Source organism: Oxyura jamaicensis, chromosome 4 (assembly GCF_011077185.1).
Source record: "Oxyura jamaicensis isolate SHBP4307 breed ruddy duck chromosome 4, BPBGC_Ojam_1.0, whole genome shotgun sequence".
In the NCBI taxonomy this organism is placed as follows: Eukaryota; Metazoa; Chordata; class Aves; order Anseriformes; family Anatidae; genus Oxyura; species Oxyura jamaicensis.
Window position 1 is genome coordinate 12,847,014 of NC_048896.1, and position 25,251 is coordinate 12,872,264.

Sequence of the window (25,251 nt, forward strand, 5' to 3'; positions counted from 1 at the left end):
GTAAACACACAATATATTTACACACACCAGAAGATGGTTTCTACTCTGGAAAGCAAAGAGTCCCATGAGGATACAGCTGCAAGACCCATGCGTCAGTAAATACAGCATCATTGTGCTGTCAGCCTTTCAGCTTTCAATCGCTCGGTGAAAATGCAATATAACAGAGGAGGCCACCCCTCAGGACAAGTAAGTCAGGCACTCCACAGCAAAGGGAACAGCAAATCCCATTTACACAAGCTGCCCTGCCCTCTCCTTCAATACAGTCAGCTAAAGTATTTGAGCTCTTCTCCATGCTCGCCTTCAAGCCTGAAGAAAGAGGTTTTTAGTGACTCATCACAGTGTGTGGACCGATACCATACAATAGCTAAGTGGTGCACAAACACGGAACAAAAGGATGCCATCAAAACTAAAGAGCTCAGAACTTTCTTCTGTGTTAAAGGTGATCAATGTCTATTTTTCTTCTTTTACTTACTCCAAGCAGTCTGCCTAATCTGCCCTGTTAAACACTAGTCCTTGATCACTAAATACCAAGGATAGGACACAGATGGGAGCATCAGTTCCAAGTATTGGCTGATTTGCTATTATTTCCTCTTGGAAGGAATGTCAGTCAATCCTCGGCTATTTTTACTTGATCATTTTCTATTGAAAAGTATAAATAGCCTCAAAAAAATGTGTGTGTGGGGGGGGGGGGAAGGGGTTGGTTTGTTGTGGTGTTTTTGTTTGGGAGGGGAGCAGGGAGGTTGATTTCAGAGCCCACATTTGGAGCACCAGTAAAAGCAAAAGCAAAGTTGCCTTGACAACTGTAGCCATCTTTACATAGTAATTCTCTTTGCAGAGTGGAAGGCTGTTTTAATTCCTCGTTTTTCCTCTCTGTCTACACGAAGATCCCCTCCCACTCCTCCCAGGTAAGGTTCTGTCATGTATACACTGTTTTTCCTTCAGCGTATACCCAGAGTACAGCCTGATCTTGTTGACTAACTCCAGCGCTTTAATAGATGTTATTTGACTTTTAAAAGCACTTCGTATTAAAATTTTTGGATTTAATTGACAGATATTCGATTTCAAAGTCCTGCTCTCCTCTTCATAAATTGCTAATAGTATTTTATCCGAAACAGAGCTAACCTAATAAACAGATGAAACTTTGTTGTCATTTCAGCTGCTCAGGGCTCTGGGCTGTATATAATTGCTCTCTTCATTTTACAGTTCTTCTGCTTCAGATTAAACTTTTTCAGGATGTTGCGACGCCAAAACATGCATTCTAACAGGAAATCAGCATCAAAGGTAATGGGCTCACATACATCTTTGATGCTTTGAAACCAGAGGAAGAGAAGTAACTGTTTAATTTACAACAGTTATTGCGGAGGAACGGAGGAGGGGAAGGAGCGAGGAAGAAGGCGACTGAGGGATGTGAGGGGAGCGCGCTCCCACAGGGCAGCGTGCGCCGGCCTCCCTCCAGCGGCGGCCTTGGAGACTCACCGAGGCCTGGCCTAGCCGCCCGCACCTCACGGGGGAAGAAGAAAAACAACATTAAAAAAATAAGTGAGGGGAGTTGCTTTCAGTCGCAAAATGGAAATAGCCACAAATAACATGACGCTCTACCACACAGATTTCTGTCACACCGCCTTCCGAAAAAGAAATTGAAATTTTCAAGGAGAACAGGGTTTTTTCAGTAATGCTGTGCTGCAACTGTCCGTTCAGTAAAAACGCTCTCTGTGTTTGTGTTTTAAACAGTAGACAACACCTGCACACCTCCACGCTCACCTTTACAGAAACCGAAGCACAAATTCATGCCAAAAGAACTGTGGAGATGTACTCCGAGCCGCGGACACCCCACCCATCCAGCAGCCCTCCGCCAAGAACAAGCAATGACCTAAGGATGGCTGCGTGTGGCACGTACAGCCCCTCGGTCTGACACAGCGTCAGGGTACGCGGGTACACACTTGCTTCCTCTGCCACCGACTCCATCTGATTGCCATCAGATTCAAAACTTTTGAGCAAGAAGCAGAAATTTATGGCAATTTTTTTCCACATTCAAAAATGGTATGGACAAGTACTCCCATTTCCTCTTTTGCAAACCTGTGGACTGTTTATTTTCATTGAACCTGTTTTTCTTGGTAAATAATAGAAAAGTATACATTTCCTTTGACAATCTTTTTAACCACACTTTAGAATGCTTGAGATAAAGACTGATCCCTTCTGAACCAGTTTATGATATCAAAATATTTTTTTCATTCCCCCAAAAAAAGAGTTTTGTCTGGGGTCAGTTCTCCTATCAAGCAACAAGGTAATCTTTAGGATGGCCTAAGACATTGTGATCTACTGGAGCTTTGGATCTGATATCTTGTGTAATCTACTACAAGAGACATATCTTTGAGACTCAGTTTCTCTTGTTGTAAAAAGGTACAATGGTTCTCTGTCTTGAAAAACAACTCTAAGGTCTGTGGATGAAGTAAACCATACGATAATTGCCATCAGTCACAGCAGAATCCAAGAAACTAACAGCAAAATGTGGCTCATCTCCCAGATTAGTATTTGGACAGCAAACATAGAAACAAATAATCCAACAAAATAAACCTGTTTTCACAGGAATCGCATGTAATTACAAGAATATTCATTATACTTTTTGGAGGATAGAAGAAAATAAACATGAGTGGACAGATATCTAACTTCTCTTACAGAGTTGTATTTTGTTTGTAAAGCCCCTACTCCTCCTACTCAGAGGAATCTTTGATAATTCACATGTGAAATTAAAGGCATCTTATTTATTCAGTTATTTATTATTCTCTGTAAAATGAGTTAGGAATTTGTCCCTGTGAATAATGTTAGCCATAATAGTTAATTTACTCCTATTCATTGGCAGTAATAAAAATGTACAAGGGGATGCAGAAACATTATTATTTCTTGCTTGAAGTGCAATTTCATGTGGTGAGAAAAACATGCTAATATGCTGCAAAGTGCTACAGGAATTTAGTTCTCAAAGGAATGGCGGTATTAAATGTATTCTGACAAGAAGGGGCTTTGGAAGGGAAACATTTATCTTCATAAAGTCATTAAATTTACTGAGCAGCACCGCATTCTTACTGCAATCTGCTCACTCCATTAAAGGCAGAGCTGTGGAACGGTCTCTGCTGTATTAGAGGCATCTACATTTTTGAAAATTGTAATAATGGGGGGAAAGAAGACTCAAGGATGGGGAAATAATATATCCTTCTTTGAAGAACCGTCTGCATAAAAAGAAACTCAGAAATCACCTCTGGAAAAAAAAAAAAAAAAAGAAAAAAGGGGGGGGTGGGGAATAAAGAACAAGTTCACTGCCTACCTCTAGAAAGAAATATAGAGGAACTTTGGAAGATAAGACTTTAAAACACTGAAATGAGGACTAATGGTTTGGAAGGCATTGACAGCACATAACTGACATGTGAGGGGTGCTCAAGGTAAAGGGATGGGAAGAGCAGCTTTGCAGATTCATATTTGTCCTGTAACTGCCTGCTCATGTTCAAGTTTACGGTGAATGGAATTGGAGCAAATAGGTAACTCTTGAAATTGAAGATGCTGTTCTCAGTGTCATTTCCTCTGCAGTTGGTTACTTTATTTCTCTTGCTCCTTGATAGCTAGATATGTTTAAAGAAAAAAGATAAACCCACTCTGAATATGGCAGTGCTTCAATAGCACTTTAGGTGAAGTCTACTGTGCCACACAATGCAAGGGCCTGGGTCAAAGTCACACCACCACGACCTACTACATAACTGAAGACGAAAACTGTTCCAGCAGAAGCAGGAGAAATCCACCAGCCAGGAGTAAACTAGTAAGGGTTATTTGTATCAAGAACTTAGCATGCTAACTCCAAAAAGAAAATAGCCCTGAAATAATTTATTTCTTTGAAAATTAAAATTGTTGCATGGCAGGCACCAGAACCAGGACACACACGTTGTTCTTCTCTAGCCTCATAACTTCTTTAATGATTTCTGATACACCCACTGGAGAAGCAAAATACTCGAATGGGCTTAGATTACAGCAAACATCAAAACCAGATAGCTAATTAACAACCAGTCAAATATGACAGTAAAGCTGCAAAACCATATTTCTGAGTAACAGCCAGAGCCATCAACATCTTTACTGCATGCTTTTTACATTGATATCACAGAGCACCAAAGCTCTCCAGGATCTTGTTTGAGAAGCAAGGTAGTAGAAAACAATAACGTTAACAACACAAACTGACCTGCCCTCCTAACCACAAAGCAATATGGCACACAGAAACATCCCGGCTCGAACAACTGCATGAGCCTCAGAACCTGAACCTCACACCCAGCATGATTCCACCTGGCTGAAATGAAAGAAGGGCAATGTTCTTCACACCCCTATTCACTGCAGTAGGAACTATGATATCTCCCTTAATTGATTTTGTTCTTCTCACATCTACAGAGATCTCAAAAACTCAGAAATGTTTTTGCTTGCCTCATGAAAGCACAACATGCACGGCGTGGCTCATGTTGATAGAGCTGACCAACCCCATTTGCACAGAGGTCAAGTGCACCAGGTTTCAAGGGCCTGTCAAGTGGTGCAGATAACAAACTTCTCTTCTAGCTTTTCCTCTGTGAGCAGAAAATCACTATCAAGGCTCAGAAGACTAGGTGTTTACTGATTTCTGGACCTAGTAGGTCTGGAGGATGGCTTTCTAATGGCTTTACATCACAAGTACATCAGCTCTGTGGGTTAGTGTTCCGGCACACTAACAACACCTGGGTTAAAGGTCTGAACCTCCTGGCTTTGTTCTAAGTGTACCAGATAAATATATCGAGTAGAACTTAGATAGCCTGCAGAATAATTGTACAATCATAACAATTTCTGATACACGCATAGCCAGTTGCAACCTTGCTGTAACAGGGAAGGAAAAAAAATCTACATCAGGAAACCACAGACTTCCCTAATAGGTTACAGTGCATAATTGAGTATAAAGAATAGTTATTGCTTGAACTACAGTTGAACTGAGATTTCCAGCTTCCCAAGTAAATGTTCTGCTACTGCTGCTAAGCTATAGTAATAATTTCTAATTGTGTGGGTTTTAAGTGAAAACAGTAAGAAATGCTGTTCGATTGGTTACCGTAAACTATTCCTTCCAACGATACCAGGTCAGCAGAACGAGCCCTGGAAATCAGACATCTTTTACCTAAACAACACCAGCAGAAGCTGGAAACTAATGAAGCAATACTGCAGTAGCATCATGCCCATTACACAATTAGAGGGACAGCATTGGACACCATGAAATTGTCACACACCTTGCTAATGAACCATGTTTTACACACATTTAATTAATTAATTATGGCTGAAGTCATTCATTGCTAGCCAGCAACTGCTTTATTATACACAAACCTGACCACCTTACAAATACCACACTGGAGTGCTAATGAGCTATTAAGTGGGACTGCACGTTACCAGCAATTTTGTGGGAAATCAAGTAATAAGAGATCAAATATCAAATAAAAGAGCTTTTAATCCAAGTGAGATAATTAATTGCACCTCCTGTCTCACAGCTTTCCTAATACTTTACAAGAAAAAAGAAAAAGAGCTTTCTCATCAAGTTAATTTGATCTTATTGCCAAAAAGTTTTTTTAAATTATGAGTGCCATTTAGCAGGTATGACAGGAATTATTATTTACATAGTGCTTTCTCCTTGGGATCAGAGACATCACTCAAATGCCCAGAAAGACAGTAGCTGAGCCCAAAGAGCTGAAGCAACAGGTAAGGGAGGAAAGAAGGGAAGGTGACGTCTGTGCATGGCAACCACCACCCCACTTCTCTCCTGGTTCCCATTCGTTACTCAGCCAGCCATCTGCTTTTCAAAACCTTGTAGAATACACACAGGGTGCAGACTTTGCCAAAGGCCAGGAAAAAACGCAGTCCTTGCACACAAGACAGCTCTTGAGGGCCAGCAAGACAAGAAAGCAGTGGTAAGGGCCTACTTCCCCTGTGTTACAGCTCGGTGGACTGCAGAGAAGAGCCTGGAACTACCTTGATGTCATGAAGCCCCCTACACCTCTACTGCTCTGTTTAGCCCCAGAAATCTCGGACTCAGAAAAAAAAGAATCAAACAAACATCCTGCTAAGTGTTACATCAGGAATTTGTGCTTTTTGGTCAACAAATACGAGAAGGGATGATTGCTTGGAGGGGACCTCAAGATTCCCCATATAGGCCCAGAGCCTACATGTATAAAGCCATTCTAGGTTTTGCAGTAGCCATCTGCTGCCGATTCCTGTGGCTGGCCTGAAGCTGAAGACAGTCTCCTCTGCCGCTGTGGTGCTGGTGCTCGATTAAGTCACAGTAAAAAAAAAAAAAATGTTTTCTTCTTTCTTAAAGTGATTAGGAACATGTATTGAAAATTAGCAAGATGAAAGCGTATTATTTAGGTAATAGGAAAAAAATAGAAAAAATTAAAACAGCAGACAGCATCACTGGCGCAACTGCAATAGTGTTTTCTTGTGAATTTCTAGCAAATCTTTGTCTTCTGGTAGTTTCCCATAAGATGTCTGCTTTACCCAATGAATAGGCTATGGCTATGAAGGTGCAGACTTGAGGTTGCAAAGACAACTATAAATTTGGCAGTCCCAGCTCGATTTTGTGGCCTAAATAACACTCTTCTACAGTAAGGCTCTTTAGTTTGTGTATGTGCAAGTGTATTATAAGTCCCCAGGGCTTTGATAGAGCTTTTCGTCTACAGTTTCAGCTAACCGTAGGTTAGCCGTGACTTCCATAACTCCCATAAAGTGTCTAAAGTAACACGATGAAAGCATACTTCATTTCTCCCTGGATCAAGAATTAAATGTTCACTACACTTAAAAGTCTTATTATTTTTAGTTCACTGCCTCATACCATCATATCTGTTATTCAATTACTTCTTTTTCCCCTTCAACCTTCCAGTCTTTCGGTGTTCTACAGCCCATCATTAGTTAATTGCTGTTGACTTTTATCATTCATACTCTCCCTAATTGGTTTGTCACATTCCTATTTCCTCTCCATTCTGTTCCCATTTTTATTTTCCTACATTCAAACTTCCTTCCTCCAATTTATTTTCCTCCTACATAAACTATGATTTTTATTGATGCTGAATGCAGCCCGCAGGCCAAAAATAATAGTCAGTCCAAAACCAAGTGACCGCAGTGCTTCAGTTTTTCACGGATTCATTTCAGAAAAGAGGTTCTATTTGGCTAAATTTCCTTTTCTATATTTCTAGCTACTGAAGAAGCTGCACATATAATAAATATTTAATAGGAAATCCCCTCCAGCTGAATTCAGGCCCCACAGCATCTCATTACCATGTCTTGGAATAGCATCCTCATTGTCACTTGTTTAATTATGCTAAGAAAGAGTTGAATTGTGTGGCTGTTGGGATCAGAAAGTGATTAAATTCACTTGGCAAGACTTTGGATATCTCATTATGATCCTCATTTAGCACTTCTAATTGAGTCCATTTTTTAAAAAAATATTTTTTAAGATTTCTACAGTCATGACTTGGAAAATCTTTCCAACACTGCAAATATTTCCTTAACTTTTTCCTTTTCTGATACAAATATCTGCTATGAGAAGAATCATGTAAAGATCAAAAGCAATTTGATGTCCTCGTGCACCACTAATCCTTTTGAACCACTGTCACCTTTACAAGCAAAGGGATCTGAAACTCCTTCGAGTAGACACTACATTTCTCTTTTCTATGCACTGACACTTGCTGAGTATATTGCCCTCTATAAGTGATCATAAATGACAGCTTGCTCCCAAGCAATCCCCATGACCACTGCTCTCTAGCAGTTTTTTGAGAGCTTGTCTCCTCGTGTCAGGTGGGAGCAACAGCACACTGAAGGTGAAGATGAGGATGCTGTTGGGGAAGAGGAGGTTTCTGCTTTAAGAGTTATTACCTTGTTCACAGGAAATTCACTTCTGGAAAGCAAGCTAGCTGAAGAGCAAGGTATCATTTCAATCACAATTAACACCTCGAAAGAAGACTCAAGTGATGCACAAGTGCCAGATAGCTGCACAGGGGGTTAATTTCATCATAAGAAGTCAGATGACAGACAGTGCTCTATTACAGTCATCACACGTACAGTTTACCAGCACAGATATAGTTCTTATACCGTTATTGGGAAAGCATCTTAATGGCATTGCAAGATAAACTCTCACAGTGATGGCTACAGAAATAGACAGGTTGTTCATGCACTGATTTATAAGAAACTTTCCAAAAACAATCTCATGAAAATACACTTAGTGGGTACATGTCTGCACTAAATAGTGGGTAATGTCTGCGCTAATTGAGCTCTGTCTTAGTGCAGAAACACTGATGAAAGCCTCTTCCTCACAAGGAGATATAAATAATATACCTATAGCCTCAGAAATTAATCATCATTAATATAAAATATTTTGAAGGGCAAGAATATGGACTGGGTATCCTAGGACTTTGCCCACAAAAAGAAAATGGAAGGAATACTTATGAACATCCTTAGAAGTTTTTACCTCAATAGCTAAAGGTGAACAGTTGTTGCTACACCTTTGTTTCACAAAGATGTAGGAAGGAAGGAATTTTAAGAAACCCTGAAGCAACTCTGTTGCAAGAATAACAGAAAGAATAAATAAGAAATGGGAAATCAGGAATCATCTCAGAATAAAATAAGGCATACACATAAAGAAATTGTTTTATATGTGTAAAAACAGAGATAGAAAAAGGCTACATGCCTTTGACAAAGCCTACACAAAAAGGCCAGTATGACCAAGAAACAGACCCTTAATGAGACCCTTGTCCATACAGAGCCCTTCTGGAAGACACGTGCTCTTACAGCACAGCACCACCACTTTTAGTCCTCTCTAACACCCAGCATGCTAAAATGGCCACCTATCCCTTCCCAGGACTCATCTATAGAATCACACAAGCAAAGATTCTTAATTTTCCAAAACCTAGTTGTCTCAATTTCTTATCCCCTGCAGCAAAACTTTTTTTTTCTTTTTTTTTTTTTCTTTTTTTTTTTCTTTTTCTCTTTCTTTTTTCTTTTCTTTTCTTTTCTTTTCTTTTATTTTCTTCTCATCTCTTCTTGTCTCATCTTTTCTTTCCTTTTCTTTCCTTTTTCTTTTTTTCTAGAATGTCCTATGCACATCCTCTTTTCAGTTTTAGGTAGTTTTAGGGCATAATTCTTTGCAGGTGTAAACTTACCCCAAGAGAGTCAATGCCTGCTCTCTATAGCTGAGGATTTGACCCTTTACTTGACCCTTAGCATAATGATTGCCACAGAAAATGTTTCTCCCTAAAAGTTTCATAATGATATCCTAAAGATATCCCTAGCTACGCAAAAGCCCAGATTTTGGAGACTGATGGTCTTACTTAATTTTGTGAACTACTAAATATTTGCTGGCATAAACATTTCTTCTACCAGTTCTTTAAAGTTTAGTAATACAAACAAAGGAAAAAAAGAAATGGCAGAGAAAAACTTAAAGCCTCAAGGCCACCATCAGCCCTAGGATTTGTGGTTCTCCTGAGTGTATTTTTTTAGTGTGTCTGTTCAAGCTGGTGCAGGAGATTGACTTTTAAGGTTGATGGTATTGATCTAATTCACAGCCCTATACTCATTTATCATGATTCTTTAATCAATAGTGTAGCTACTTAAGATACTAGGAGTTTGGGTCCTTATTTATCTAGATGACATTTTGATAGCACCTATATCCTCAGGGCCTCTTGTCTTTCAGGTCAGCACTTCATTTCACCTCATCTTTCCCCAAGGTGTATAAGCAGTGGGAAGACATTAATGTCATTTGCCCCAGTATATCTTTGGGTGTGGCAACTCCACGTTTCTGACTCCTCAGCAGGTTTCTTCATCATATATGCGTACAGGTCAGGTGCTGAGCTGGTGACAGCTGATATCCTTTGGGCAGAGCCACATTCATTTTCAGTGCTCTCCTTCACGGTCCATGTAGGCCCCTTTACTTCTAACAGCAAAAAAGGAGATGTTGAAGCTTTACCAAAATATGATCCCAAGTACATTAGATCTCAATGTTAAGCTTAGCCAAAATCTGATCCAAGTGCGTTGGGCTTCAATGTTTTTTCAATACCCAGAGAGTATTCCTTCCTCAGCATCAGGGGTAAGCACCAGCAGACAGCTTCGTGTCAGCCTCTTCCACAAGAGGCTCAGTTTTTCAGGATGAACCAGCTTGTCTGCAGCCCTCAGGGATCCCTGCTTTACTGTAAATGTCCTCTACTCCTGAAGTCCTACCAAAATACATGCTAGCAATGAGATTACCACAAGCCCACATTTGTGCATCTAAGTGCAAGTTTCTCATTCAGTTATTCATTGTAAAGATCATTCCTATGCTGAGGTTTTGTTGGAATCATTATTTACTCATTTTTATTTTTGCTTTCATTCCAGGCAGAGGCAAAGGTTAGCTGACACCTGGCTTTGCAAAAGGCTTGAACACCACACCTACACAGCAAAAAACTGTTGAATACCTCAGTAACAGTGAGCTAGGAATAAGCAGAGACCTGCTGGTCCTCCGCGCAGAAAAATAAACCCCATTGAGCTCTGAGGCACTCGAGTTGTATGCTGCAGCCCCAGTCCTGCTGTATGTACAGCACCAGGTCCTCAGCTGGTGCGAAGTCAGAGAAGCTGCTTCCATGTTCACAGCTGAACACCTGGTCCCCTGCAAAGGGGCTTCAGAGTAGCTGAATTTCATTGTCATTATACAAAATAAAGAACACAAGGGATATAAGACTGAGCTTTGAAAGTGCATCTGGCTGTGTCACAAACACCCTCAAAACTGGTCTGCTTCAAAACTGAATTCAAGCATGTAATGTTTTGAATGTCTCAGAGTAACACAGCAGCACCTCTCTGAGGCACAAATATCCTCTAAATTTTTCCGTGGCTAGGCCCAACCTTACCAACTGCTTGCTACCTAAGCAATTTTCTGATTAATTTCATGCAAAGCTCTTTCAAAAATTCCTCATCTCAAATCTTTTCTGAGGCCAGTGAGGAGCAGAACAGCTTCCCCACCCACCCCCCACCTTCCAAATAAATAGGATCCACAAAATTGCAAGTCATGATAAAATGCTGTAAATTGTAGTGGGAGGTTTCTGGAAAGAAGTAGTCTCCAGAGACTGTTTGCACGGCTCCATGAAAACTCACTGCATAGCCTTATGCTACGGTTAACAAGAAACTATTGTCCTACCCAAAAAAAAAAAAGAGAGAAAAAAAAAATAACACATACATCTCTCAAAGCTTACTTTTATAAGTGTTAAATAACTATAATTTACAACTGTAAACATATGCACAAGGATAAATATGATTTTGGGGGTGTTGCTGTCATACGGAGCAGTATTTTGTTCTGGAAGTAATTCTACCTGTTTTGGCAAGACTCCTCAGGGAGCAGTGTTATTACAGCTGGGACTATGGGATGCCTCACCTTTCTTCTGCTGCAGACGTGTCTCCTCACTAGAACAGCAACTGCACAGAATTAAGATCTGAGTGGCTGCCACTGACTTTTCAGTATGTCACCATTTTGGCTGCCTGCCACCAAAAGGTTCATCCACTAAAATGTTTCCACACTGTTCCCTGTCACTACGAAGTCTCCCTATCCCATAAACTTGTTGGCTCAACCTCACTGTGAATTATAATTTCTCCTCCCAGCAGGAGAAGATTGGGGATTGTCTCCGCTGGGGCCAGTCAAGTTACACTGGCACAGTATGATCATGCCACATCCATTCCTCATGGAAATCTGTGAACTTCAAAATCAGTTGCATCAGAAAAATAAATGTCTTCTATTGCTTTCAGACAAAGAGCAAATATATTCAATTTCCATCAAGAGATTTTCCCTAAACCCAATGCATTTTTTTTTTTTATGGCTGAAATTAAATCCTGTACTCAGGTCTCTACATCCACTTCAACCTCTAGAATAGGTTTATATGGGAGAGAAGTGGTCCTTGAACCTTCTGCCAGGCTTCTATACAGAGGGGTGAAATTCACCAGCCTATATACCCCAAGTCATTGCTTCCCAAGTCAATAAAACTACAGCTGCTCCCTGACATGCAGAGAAGTGTCATCTTTAAGAAGGTCTGCAGCAGCTTGTATCTCAAAGGCAGAATAAGTAATGCGGGGTGACAGATGCTTTCATAGATGTTTTTGCATTGTAGAACTTACACAGCACATACATAAATATATCTACCGCACATGCAAGAAAGACTTTATTTACACATTTCCTTCTTGTCATATTTAATTCACACATGCACATACTCAGTCTGCTGTGTTCCAACTTGGCCAAATCCTTGTTCCCCAAACTCTATCTTCCCTCAGCACTGCAACGTCCTAAGGGCACACAACTGAGAGAAGAGGGAAAGCCTATTAAGTGATGAGGATGCAGTGTTTATAAAAATTAAAATGTGTGCCGGGTATTTGGGAAAGAAAGAAAAAAAAATCAAGAGCTGCATTGAAGTGTGCTGAATAATTTTAAAATATTAAATCAAGGCCTTAATTACTATGTCTCTAATCTCATAGAGTCACACTTCACTTTGAGGCAATTTGTGATTAAATAATAATACTTTAAGGCAAATAACAACACTTGGCACTTTTATAGTGCCTTTTGCCTAATTAGTTTGGGATTAGTTCCTTCGCATTGGGTATGGGGCTTTGAAGATATAAAGTGCTAAGTATCATTATGACCCGAGGATCTCAAAGCATTTTACCCATACGCATTAATTAAGCCTCAGAGCACTCCTATGAAGTAGGTAAGTATTTTTGTATCACTTTTGTATTCAGCAGGCCCAAATGGAGAGAGTATTGGCCAGTGCATTGGAGCTTGCAGACACATTCTGCAAACACTTACATGCACCAGCTGCTTTCCTGGGTTGGGCTCTCCCATCGCCCCACAACCAGAGAAGTGTCCATATGAGCACCTCGCTTCCAGCTGTAAGGCTCCTGTGTCAGCCAGCTGTGCTGTGATGGCTGGGCATGCTCAGAACTGCTGGGAAATCAGATAATTACTTAGGAAAAAAAAAAAAAGAAAAAGAAAAAAAGATAAGAGTTCATTCTACCTGCAGGAACCCCAATTAGAAAGCCATCCCTTGTTTTCGTGGCAAAAGCTTTTCAGACATGAGGAGTGAAACTGAAATATCCCAACAACTCAAATCCAAGGATTTACACGGTGGAGTCAGACAAAGCCACAGCCCTGTTTCAGGCTGTATAGCCCTCAGGTTTTCTCCAGAAAGAAGAGTTTCCTCTCTTGTTTGTTTCCTAAAGCTACCAGAACTCAGAGGCTGCCTAGGGATCACAGGCTGTTACCAAAGCAAAGAAAGGAAACTTTTTCCTTTTTAGTTCATCCATGATGAAAACATAAATCAGCAATAAGGAGCTACAGAATCTTCTTTCTATTTATAATTAATATTGTACCTGTAGCAGTCACCTGCAGAAGAAAGAAGTATGAAAGGATTTCAACTTACTTTGATAATTAAGGGTATTTAGTGTCCTTTAAACAAAGTTTAAAAAAGAGGAAATCCACAATCTGCCTGAATGTTCTTAGTTCAACAAAGTCTTTGAGTTGACAGCTAATAATTAATTAACAATGAATGGTGTCTTTCAGCCTGTCATCATGATTGACACTATCATCTTCTGAAAAGTGAAAGATTTGTTAATGTGGCAGACTACAGTCTGGGAAACATTAAAGCTTGACAATTCCCACCGCTTTCAGCTAAATGCTTGACATGACAGGTTAGCTTGCTCAAAACGAGGAGGAGGTGAAGAGAACAGCAGCAACCTCTGCTGGTGGAAGCATGGCTTCCCCTGGAGCTGCGATCTCGCTACAGACAGGCAGGAGAAATTAGGGATAAAGTGACCTGGCTGGCTCGGAAAATCCAGGAGCTACAAATTGCTGGGGGCCAGGTCAGCAGCCTGGGAAGCATTAAATTGTGCACTTGCCCAGTGCCGATAGCCTTTCCTGGTCTCGGTCACAGCAGGATGCAGGCAATGCTGGCTGGGAGGACTGCAGCAGGAGCCCTTTCCTCCGCCACGACCCAGCTCCGCGACTCCTGGCTCATGCTGGCGTGTTCACCACAGAAACACGAAACAGCTGCCTAAGAGTCACTGGGAGCTCATTTTCAATTACACATATCTGTTGATTTTTTTTTTAATATTAAAATTCTATTTTTACAGACTGCCAAAAATTATGAAGTGTGGTCTAACTTAAAATAACTGGCCTAATTAAGCTAATCAAGCCGTGGAGAGATTCTCCATTCTACTAAAGACGAGTCCTGCTGTCTCGTCCCCTCAATATTGTTACTGTCTGCCATGGCTTCACCTTCTCATCAGCCTTCCTCTCTGACTCTTGGCTCTTTCAGCTTAACCCTCATGACGGCATCTTTACGCTGGTGAGTGCTCGTGGCTGCTTACCTCCTCGGTCTCACACCTGCAGGAGTGGCCTGACATGTTCCCTCCTCGTGTCATTCAGCTTTTCACAACCCAGCTGCATCAGGAGGGACTTTTGTTTGCTTTCAGCTCCCTCCTTATTGCCATTAATAAAGTAGCTCATTTTGCTTAGTCTCTCCTGCTGTTGTGCGTGTAACGAGATCTGGGTTTCCATGCTTCCATCCCAGATTACCTCCATTTACACCACGTCGGCTCACTCACCAAGGAAAGCAGCTCCAGTAGAACTGTGGACACCAGAATTACTTCCTCCACGAGTAGGTCATTCTCCCTGACATTTCTCTAACAAAGTTTGCTTTTCTGATTAAAATAAATCCACTGCCACATTTCATTCTGCCTCCTATTCTTTATCCACACAAGCTCTTGCCAACTTTCTCCCAAGAAAAACTGGACATCAGACATTCCGACTTTCCCCATGCCTTACTCTTCCTTCTGCCTTTTTCCTCTTCCTTTCCCACCAGACATAGAAATCACTTTGCTTCTGTTCATTCCTTTAGTTGTCCAGGAATTATTCTCATCCTCCTCCCATCTCTTACTTCTCTCTGCCTTCATATGCCCAGTCAGTCTCTGCTTGCTCACAGCTCCCCACACTGACTCTGCTTGCTTCTCCACCTGTTCATCCATCCCACCTTCAATCTTCACATCCACATTTCACTGATTTTGTCTGTATAATAGTTCTGCTTCTCTCTCACACAGGATCTGATCCATCCTACTAACATCAACATTCTTCTCTCTGGCCTTCATAACACAATCCTTCCCCAGTACTATTTGCTCCCAAATGATGTTGCAAATACCATTTTTTGTCTCAGCTCACCTCCCCCTTTCACCCCATCATATGCTGCTGGTTTTCCCTTCCTCCTTGGGCTCTCCCTTCTGTATTATTTATGGGTTGTTTGCCTTGAGTTTTAAGGCTGTTCCTGATTTAGTGACACATCTCATTTCCTCTCATCTGCTCCCAAGATGTCAGCTCTTGTCTCCAATCAACCCTGAGCACCAAACTTCTCCATTTGCTACTTTTTAAAGTTAGGACTTTCCTTCCTCCCATGCGGTCCTCTGACACCAGAAGCAACCTAAAACTTAATTCATTCAGTTTTCCAAAATTCTCCTTTCTAATAATGCTTACAAAGAAATTGACATCAATAGGCCATTTTTTTGCTCAGATCCCATCATCCAAAATACTATTTCTGCAGATTATTTACACTGCTGCCTACCAGGAATGGTCAAAATCCCTAAATGAATCTTCCAGTTGCCACAGAAATGTAAATAGTAAATAACAAATAGAACTTGTAACCAGAATAGGCATAGTACACAAGATTCATACCATTTGCTCCTCATAGAGAAAGCTCCAGAGAGCACCTGCAAATAAACCAACAGCCCCACACGCATGGAAGGCTTACCTGCCAATATTGATGATAGACAACACTCAAGCTCCACGCACTAGTTTACCTGCTCAGACACCAACCTCTTTCAGATGTTCTCTATTTTAAAGTAAAAAGTGCAGACAAAAGAAGGGGAAGAGCATTACCAGACACCCTCCCTAACACACAGTTTCTCTGAGATGAAACTTAGAGAACTTTGTTCCCTAAAATTAAGTATGCTAAAAGCACTGCAAGCCAACAGATGCACATGAGTACAGCAACTTGACTTCTGTGGGACTCCTGCAAGCGCAGTCTGCTTAGTAAAGGCTTTAATTAACAACTTTGCAAAGGACAATGAGATTATAACAATTATTCACTGCAGGCAGCCTGTTTTTTCCTTCTCCAGTCTCCAGCACTTGCTTCAGCCTGCATTCCAGATAAATATTTTATTCCGTACAGGCAGAAGGTTCATTATGCAAGTGACAAAAAGAAATCATCAATTGCCATATACACAGATCCTAATGTACCTGGTTAATGTAGTTATAATACGTCACCGCAAAACATCTTGTCAGCATTTTGTAATTAAAAAAGAAAAGCTATTGCAATAATAAAGGCAACGCATTTAACGGAGACAAATATCACATGTAAGATGATCTTTCAAAGCTAAAACCAGTGTTACAAAAGCAAAGCCTTGATAACCTTACCCTGCATACTTCAGTACCCTTGAATGCTCTTTGGCCCAATAAAGTGCCTTTTCTGTTCCATAATAGCACTATTCAGATAAGTAACACTGACCAGTCTACAGGGCTGCAACATTTTTCAAAGGACAAAAAGCATTTCTTTCCCATTGAGTCAGCAGGATATTTATTTTCTTGTAACAAAGAGTTTTCTGAACTGCTGAGAGATTTGTCAAAACGGAATCACAAGTGATATATTAAACAACCAGAGGGGAGAACTTATTATTAGGTATTAAAAGAGAAAGCTTTAAGTTTACAAGTAAGAATAGGACTGTGTACTTGACTTTGTAAATTCTCTGTTAATGAGAAATCAAACATGAAAGGCAAACATTTAATCTACAGTAAATTCAGTCATTTAAATCATAGCCACTCTCGGTCCTACTGTCTTACACTTCATAATACGCTGTAAAGGGCAACTAGCAGGGCATAAACACGTGCCTGCTTAGTGCTCGGGAATATGCTGCAGTTACTTAAATACGAGTTATCAAACCAGCAGAATGAACTTTATATTAACAACATGCCAGCTCCCTCTTCTGCAATCTAGCCCATAATAAAAGGCAGGCCACTGAACAGATCCTGGTTGTTCCTGGAGCAGCACCTTTCCCTTGTCAAGGATAAGCCATGCTCACGAGCCTGGAAAGTCTCATTGCCTTCCTCTGACCCTATGAGTCCTGGGCAGTTAATTGCAATAGCTCAGAAGAGCTACAACACACATTAACAGCCTAGTGTTTAAGGCAATATTCAAGAAGGAAAGATGGTTTTACATATCCGCAGGCCAATCTCCATATCAAATCTGGTTGTCCTACACCCAAGACTCCAGCCATTCAGCCATTGTGTGAAAGGGAAAGAATAGCTTCTGCTTACTCCATCAGCCTCTGACTATCAGCTCCAGTACTTTAGAAAGTGCCAACACAGGACATGCAATAAAGCAAAGACTTCTTTGCTGTATACACTGGTCTGACACCAATGCCTTCTTGCTGCCACGTCTCCAGATCTACAAATCTCAAAAGGAATAGGATTAAGATTTGCTCATTCTCAACATTTTCTGACCAGCTAAATTAAGTATCTCCCTGCTCAGCCAGCCCTCTATTAGAGTCCACTGGAAGGGATTAACTTTCCCAGGACATCCTAAAGGCCCCAGGTGTCAGGCCACAGCAGTGGATTGCCTCCCAAGAGCCACACATCTCAGCATTCAGTGCTGGCTCTCCTCTGATGATCTTGAGATTTCTTATATACAGCAGAGTGCTGGAAAGGACCTCCTGGGCAAACACATTTATAAAATCATAGTACTGGAAGACATGTCACAAGGCCATTCAGCTCATTGTTCTGCCCAAGGTGAGATCACCTGTACGGATGGTATTTGCTCTTACTGATCTCCAGTGATGTAGAGATCACAGCTTTCCTGATAGTCTCTCTCCAGGTGTTGCTGTAATTTCCATACATAATGTTTTGGTTTTGTTTTTGTTTTTCCTTAATATCTAGCTTTATTATTAGTATTATTATTATTACTTGCTACAATTTAAGGCCATTACTTCTTGCTCTGTCTCCACGGACAAAGAAAATAATAATAATAATAATAATAAAAACAAAGTCTATGAACAATACTACGCTTGCTTAGAGTAAATATTCTACATAAGCAAAAATAATTTGTGTACCTTCTTCCAAATTCGAGTTATCATCTATAACACAGAGGGATTTTTTTAATTAAAACTTCGCATTTTAAAAACAGGGAGTATGTGGTACCAGAACATAAGAAACTGAGTGTTTCAAGAGGGAGATTTTGGGGAGATTTTCATGAAGAGGAGAAATACAAAAGTTGATTCAAACTCTGTCCTCATATTTGCTATTCACTTAACTAATGATGTTAAATAAATCCAAATGCCTAAAGATAGTAAGGGGACAAAAATAGTTTAGAGATAGAGTGGAAGATTAGCAACAACAGTTCTGTTATGGTTCTTGATTTGAACAATTCTTTTTACTCAACATTAAAATGGGACTTACCCCCACCATTTCAGAATTTCAGTCTCCATGGCTGAACCATGTCCTGGATTATCATTCGCTAACATAATTATCCTGCAGGCAGTCAAATATAAGTTTTCATCTCCTTCCTATTCATCTCTCATGCACATCCACAAGAACACATGGTGCTCCTTGCTAATTCGGTATCCTCCAGCACAAGCAGTTCTTCATCCATTACTGCAATCAAGGCCGATGCTGGAGGATAAAACACAAAAAGGAAAAATAGTGCTGGAGCTCTAGGAGAGCCGGTCTCTGCTGTGAACACATATTGAATAACAGGAGCAATATATTGGTATCTATTGTAATCCGCCCATGGCTAGAACAGCTGAGAGATCCCTGTTATATGTATATTTTCAGGGTTTTATGACTTTAGGAAGAGCATTCATAAGAATACATAGAGGATTTCAACCCATCAAAGATTCATCTAATAATGTATCAGGATGCGGCAGTTGGAAACATTTCTCTACTGGGGACTCCGTCTGTCCTAGGTGCTTTACTGGCTCTAATAATGCTTCCTGTAAGAAACCACTTGTTTTCTTCAGTCTTCTTTTTTTTTTTTCTTTTTCTTTTTTTAAATCTAACATGTCTCCATAGCAGCAGAAAGTTAATCTTTAATTGATGAATGCAAAAGCTTAGACAAACCACAAACGCACAATTCAGCATGTCAGGCTTACAAAGGAAGTTCTGGTTCTATCAGGTTTCTACACCACATACAGCTGCAACATTGGCTTATATTACTAATCACTTGCAGTATTTGTGTCTTGGGTTGTAACAGATGGTGTTTGTGAGGCATGCAAAAGCTTCAGATAGCCAAATGGTACAGCAGTTGAGATAAGGAAAAAAAATCCTCAAAACAAAATACCCATCCGTACTGTGGAGGCTGGAATGTGAACAGTGTTTAAATTATTCCTAGTCTCTGCAAGTGCATTAGATTTACAGACTCTTAACCCTAAATAGGACTAGATTCAATCTTTCGTATTTCGTTACCCCAGTAAATCAGCAGAATGGCAGCTAACAGACCTGGAGTGCAGCAACACATGACAAGCACAACACAGAATTTCCATTCGTGATGGAAATGAGAGGCCTGGGCCCCAGGTTATACCAGTACAAATCCAGTGTAGATCACAGATATTATTGTAACGTCTCAGTTCTGACGACAAAAAGTGGTACCTCATATGCTAAGGTACTTGAAAACTCAACATGATGCACCGTGAATTCAATCTGGCCTTCATTAGGTGTAGCGAATAGCTCAGCTGTGGACAACGGTGATCTCTGAGACAGAAGCTTTCATGGCCTGTATTTTCACATCTGTGAACAGTAGCACAGGAAGGATCCACCTGGCCAAGATGGATCTGTTATTACAATGCTCAGTCTTCAGATGGAGGGGCACAAGGCGTCTGTTTGTAGCTATTTGGTCCTTTACCCTTGGATACATTACCTGCAAAGTGTTCGAGGAGTCTGTAGCGGCCCAGTAAGCTGTAACGCTCAGTTCTGAGCCATTGGCAGGTAATTTTAGGGGAGTCCTATGAATCTCCCTCTCTGGGGAATCATTTTCAGCCATGATCTTTTTTGCCTATATGCTGACCTGGCCTAATAGACATGGAATGAGTGAAGGACAACATGCACCTTCACACTGGCACTTAACTTACTGACATCTCAGGAGATCTCCCAGCAGTTTCACATGTTTAACAAAGGAAGAAAGATGCCAGAGCACAGGGCAGCTGCCAGTCAAAACTACAGAGGCTTGTTCTGAGAGGAAAGAATAAAGACAACAGAACTAATTTCTGTCATATACTTACTGGATTCAAGTCAGCAGTAGATCTTTCTAATAGCATTCTCAAATAATGCATGAATAAAATTTTGACTGTTTGCCCATCGCCTTTGGTTAAGAAAAGACCATTCAGCAACAAAGCATGAGTATTAGATATTAGATGGGGAAAAAAAGACATCTCATAAGTAAAACTTGTAGTTGACATTGTACTTTTCTGGACAAGAAAGTAGCCCCTCCCCAGTTTCTATCATTCATTCTTTTTCTTACTTTGCCATTAAAAAACAAGTACAAAACAAAGATTATTTTTAGTTCCTTCAATTAAAAAAATGTTAGCTCTTTAAAAAATAATTTGGAAGAAACTGTGTTTTTGTTGTTGTTTTTTTAATAAAACTTTTAGAAGACAGTCTGACCGTGGCTAGATACCATAAAGCAGAGCTGAATCCCATTATATTGAGCACAGCTGGGCTCACTTACTTCTCTCTTCTAAGGGTTGTTAGCACTGAAATACCAATCTGTGTTGTTTTTTAAACACTTCCAACATATAGGCTGCAGATTCCCTCACTGTTGGCTAGTACGCTTAATTTTATGGTGATATTCATGATGCCTTTGCTTTAAAAGCTGCCTAGTTTTGTTTAAATGATGATAATATTTAAGCACACAGTAGCCTGAAAAGCCTTTATGACAGATTTTCATGACCTTGACATGCAGCAGCGCTGACATTTATTACCAGTGATACCTGGATGGTATTTGTGATATCCCACCATCAAATTCTGAACCACTGAAGAGAAAAAGATCTTGCTATTACTCTTTATTGAAGCAGGACTGGCTCCATAGAGGGAGGCTCCAAAACATCACCAATGAAATCTTGGTGCTGTAGAAGACAATGAAGAGAGAATGAACAGAGCATTAAAATAAAATAAAATAAAATAAATTTTTAAAAAGTGTTTGACTGGCCATTTCAGATAATGTACAGCCAAAGTGGCATGCACCACTCACTCAGGAGGTGCATTAGCACCTAAGAAAACACACAACATCACATCTTTGTTGTAGAAAAACTGCAGCAGTCACCAGATAGTCAGTGATTGCTTTTTTTTTTTTTTTTTTTCCTCAGCATGTCAGGCTGATGCCAGTAATCTGATGCTTCTGTGAGTGCTTTCAGAGGGCATGATCCTAAAAGAAGCAAATGTTTTCTCAGGTATTCTCTCACAGAGGACAGAACAGAGTTGAGATAAACCTCAGCACTGCACACAATAGGAACATGACTTAGCTCTATTTGCTTCTGCCATGCCATAAAATTATGAAGAATCCAATGCAAGTGGAAGAAAAGTGGCTGAGTGTACATAGCCAGAGGAGCACTCCAGAAACCTAATACCTACTCCTGGTAGAACCAGAGGCCTAATGGATAACCTCACAAAGTCACCTCTTCTCTTCCACAGGTCTTCTATTCATCTTACTACAAGATGATAGCACAAGTCAACAGCACTTTTTGTGTTTTGCTTTGTTTCTTTTTAAACCATCACCAATTTAAACACTGCACCTTACAAGGACTTACTTGTTCCCTCCCAATGCACAACACAGTTGTGGGCAGAAAAATCAGAGGCAGTACTGTCAGACAGGCAGAGAGGCAAGTGTTAGTGCTACCTACTCTGCATCAAGCTTTGATGTGTGCATTAATTGGCCACTTTTATCCAGCTCCTTCCTGATCCTTTTTGTTCCACAATAATCAGAATACTTTAATGGTGGATCAGACAACACTTTTGTCAATTGTGTTCTCTACTCCTTCCATTAACAACAGAGTTAACATAAATTTGGTTGAAGATCTCTCTACTTGAGGAGCTGAATGAGGAATTAAGCTCCTGCCACAGGAATACAGCAGATATTGAACCTGAGGTTGCTGGCACTAGAAGCGGAAAGCCTGAACGAGAGGCCTTCCTGCATGGCAGCCATCTTGCAGAATGGCCTTTTATGTCTGTAAGCACTAGAGATGTCAAAATCACATGCTACGGTAATATAAGCTGCATTCATTTTCAGCATTATTAGGCAAAATCCTGTGTCCACTTGATTTCTATTAAAGGTTAAAGAAGGAAGCTGTTTCTCAAATAGGCATTCAGTCTCGCTAAAGTACATGAGCATAAACTGAATCAGAGCTTCAGAAACTCACTTTACATTTTATGTAAAAATAGAAAAAGTAATATATGCAATACAGCCATTAAAATGCATGTGCATTTGTGTGCAAGTTCTCTTTCTTCTCTTCCTTTCCTTCCCAGCTTGATAACTATATTGTTGATAGGAATAAAATATCAGCCTTTACTTGTACACATACCCAAGATCTTGTAAGTCATTACAACGTGTTTTTGAGATTTGCCACTTCACTGCTCTATAAAAAGCTTCCTGAAAAAGTATTAACAGATGGCCTCTTACTCTCTGAGACTGTTCGCAATACACCAGATGGCAACCTGAAAGAGAAAATCCAACTTACATTTTCAAAACTGAAAGAAATGTGACAATATCCTCACAATAAATATACAGCATGAAGGTAGCAATAAATGATCCGTTTGAAGCAAACTGGCTTTCTTTATTTAAGCACTGAATCCAGCCCTCATTTTATAACATATTGCCGAATGTTTCATATCCAATGCTGGAAGTAATTTCTGATGCAAGCAGAAAGTTTGCTTTAAATGAGCAACAGATTTATGAGAGGCAAGGTTATTTGAAAGAGAAAAAAAAAAAAAAAAAAAAGGAAAAAAAGGAAAAAAAAAAAAAGGCCAGTAGCCTTGGGGGTTAAGATTTTGTATACTGGATCCCTGGTATCTGGTTTGTGTCTAAGAGCCAGTCAGTAGGTTGCAGCATTTTTGCTATCAATTTTAGAAGTATTAAGTCCACCTTGCCAGTCAGGGTTTTGTTAGTGGAAGGTAATAACTGTTCCAGACACCTACTTCTTTCTAACTTTCTGATTCACCTGCTGCACAGCAGCTTAACTCAGCTTACGAGAACTGGAGAGCCCTGCTAAATACAGTCAACCATCCTCCGTGTTCTTAGCTGCTCTTTGAGGCAGGGGCTGTCATTTAGATTCATCAGGTTGTCCTTCAGAGAGGGAATAACCACTAAAATACAAGGACCACTGATGGGGTTATAGATGTTTTCCAGCACACATCAGGAAACTGAGAAACTGACCTTAGTACTTGTATAGTCTTAGTATGATGGGACTTCTCCTTAGATAAAGCTTTGAGGAGTCACTGTGATTTCAGTAACATCCATTTAAGTTGTGATCCTGTTCCCAACGACAAAGCTCCAAGGGGTTCTGAAGAGATTAAAAGGGAAGAACAGGTAAATTTCCAACTATCTCAACACAGCGGGTCAGTAACTGTTCCTAGCAAGCTCACTTTTCATGTGAGGACACACCTGGAAAGCCCACCATTTTCCTCTTCCAAAGCTTCTCTGAAGAGCTACCTGAAGACTGGCAGTGGAAATAAAAATGCTTTCATAAAAATACAGGGTTATCTTTTGTGCCATCAGGTTTTAAGCAGAATTCCCCATTGAAGTCAATATGCCATAAGCACAAAACTGCCTGTAAGACAAATTATAAAATTACGAATCAGACAGCTGTCCTACCATAGCCCACAAAAGGAAACTATTTCTATAAAACTGCTATTTATTATTAATAATATAAAATATTTATAATTATACCAGATGCATGAAAATTGTCACAGAGAGAATTTCCCTCTTAGCTCTCTCATTGGCAATGATCCCATTTTCACAAGCTATAAACAATAACAGAAATAACTCTATAGAGATAAGAAAATAATGGGACTAATGCTGGGCTTTCTGTGTAAGTGTGCCACCACGTAGCTAAAAGACCTTTTTTCTTGGTCCAAGACAATGAAGTGTATAAGCCATTTAGGGAGTCTTAGGGAAGAGGCAGGAAATCTGCTAAGTTCTAGCCTTTTAAAGTCAACTTTAATATGCTCACAGATTTCACCTGGAGGTGCAACAACTGTTCTTCAAAAAACAAACAGTATTAGCTGCTTGTTAATATTGTACAACTTCATGGATCTACAGCCTAATCAGAAAATAGTAATGTTAAAAGCTATACTGTACAAAAATTAATCTTCAGGAGAACACAGAATAAAGCAGCATCCCAATGTTACTATTGTTACTGTATTTTGTTGTTGCAGTTTTTGGTCATTTTTATATAAAAATTATATATATTTATATTTATGTATTTATAAAGGTTTTTTTTTTCAGCTATTATTCCAGAGAAAAACACCAGCATGATGCTCAAGTAGCAGTTTTTAAATGATCTTTTGTATCTGACAAGAAAATCATTGTCTTAGGATCTTGAGTTTGCCCCATTTGCAAAACAAAAGTATCAGATCCTCCTGGGTTTGTTACTCATTAAATGGCTATTCATGATACGAGCGTAATTCATCCAGTTCTCTCCTGGCACTCATCACCTTCTGGAACAAGGCCACCTCCTCCCCTTGCAACAACATGCTAAGGCACATCCCCTAATTGCACTACTGCCCCTCTCTACCACACTGCTTGCAAACCCTTTGAAGAGTTCACACACATTTCTAGGAAAGTGACCAGTGATTGTGTTACTTTCACTTGCCTTCTTCATGTAGGTGTTAGGCTCACAAGACGAAATCCATCTGAGGTCACACACTCCTTCCTACTCTGGCACTCCTCTAACCCTTTGGTGAGCTAAATCAGGAAAAAGACAAGTTTTTGTTGGGTTAGCAAGCCGAAAGAGCTCCCAAAGAATCAGACGTGCACCAACAGAAGGGTGAGGGCAGATCCAGCCAGCTGTGAAGAGCTTTAAAAGGTTAAAAAAGTTTTTTTAACAGCTAACACAAAACCTCCCCAACAATGGCTTGTGCAGTGTCTAGCGCAACTGGGCCTGTATCCAGCTAGAGGCTCCAGACCCAAC

General features: G+C 40.2%; 2 long non-coding RNA genes across 3 annotated transcripts in view; one reads left to right on the forward strand and one right to left on the reverse strand.

The window, feature by feature from the left end:
• LOC118166953 overlaps positions 1-25,027 on the reverse strand; it is a 47,115-nt gene extending 22,088 nt beyond the window's left edge. For both annotated transcript variants that reach the window (XR_004750834.1, XR_004750835.1), the window contains exons 1-5: positions 24,924-25,027; positions 23,724-23,889; positions 22,645-22,777; positions 21,058-21,192; positions 18,533-18,745 (exon numbers count right to left, since the gene is read on the reverse strand). This is a non-coding gene — a long non-coding RNA (uncharacterized LOC118166953). The remainder of the gene's footprint in view (positions 1-18,532; positions 18,746-21,057; positions 21,193-22,644; positions 22,778-23,723; positions 23,890-24,923) is intronic.
• Positions 802-5,495, forward strand: LOC118166954. The gene is made up of 2 exons (XR_004750836.1): positions 802-905; positions 1,204-5,495. It is a non-coding gene; the product is annotated as an uncharacterized LOC118166954 (long non-coding RNA).
• Positions 25,028-25,251: the final 224 nt, after the last annotated feature.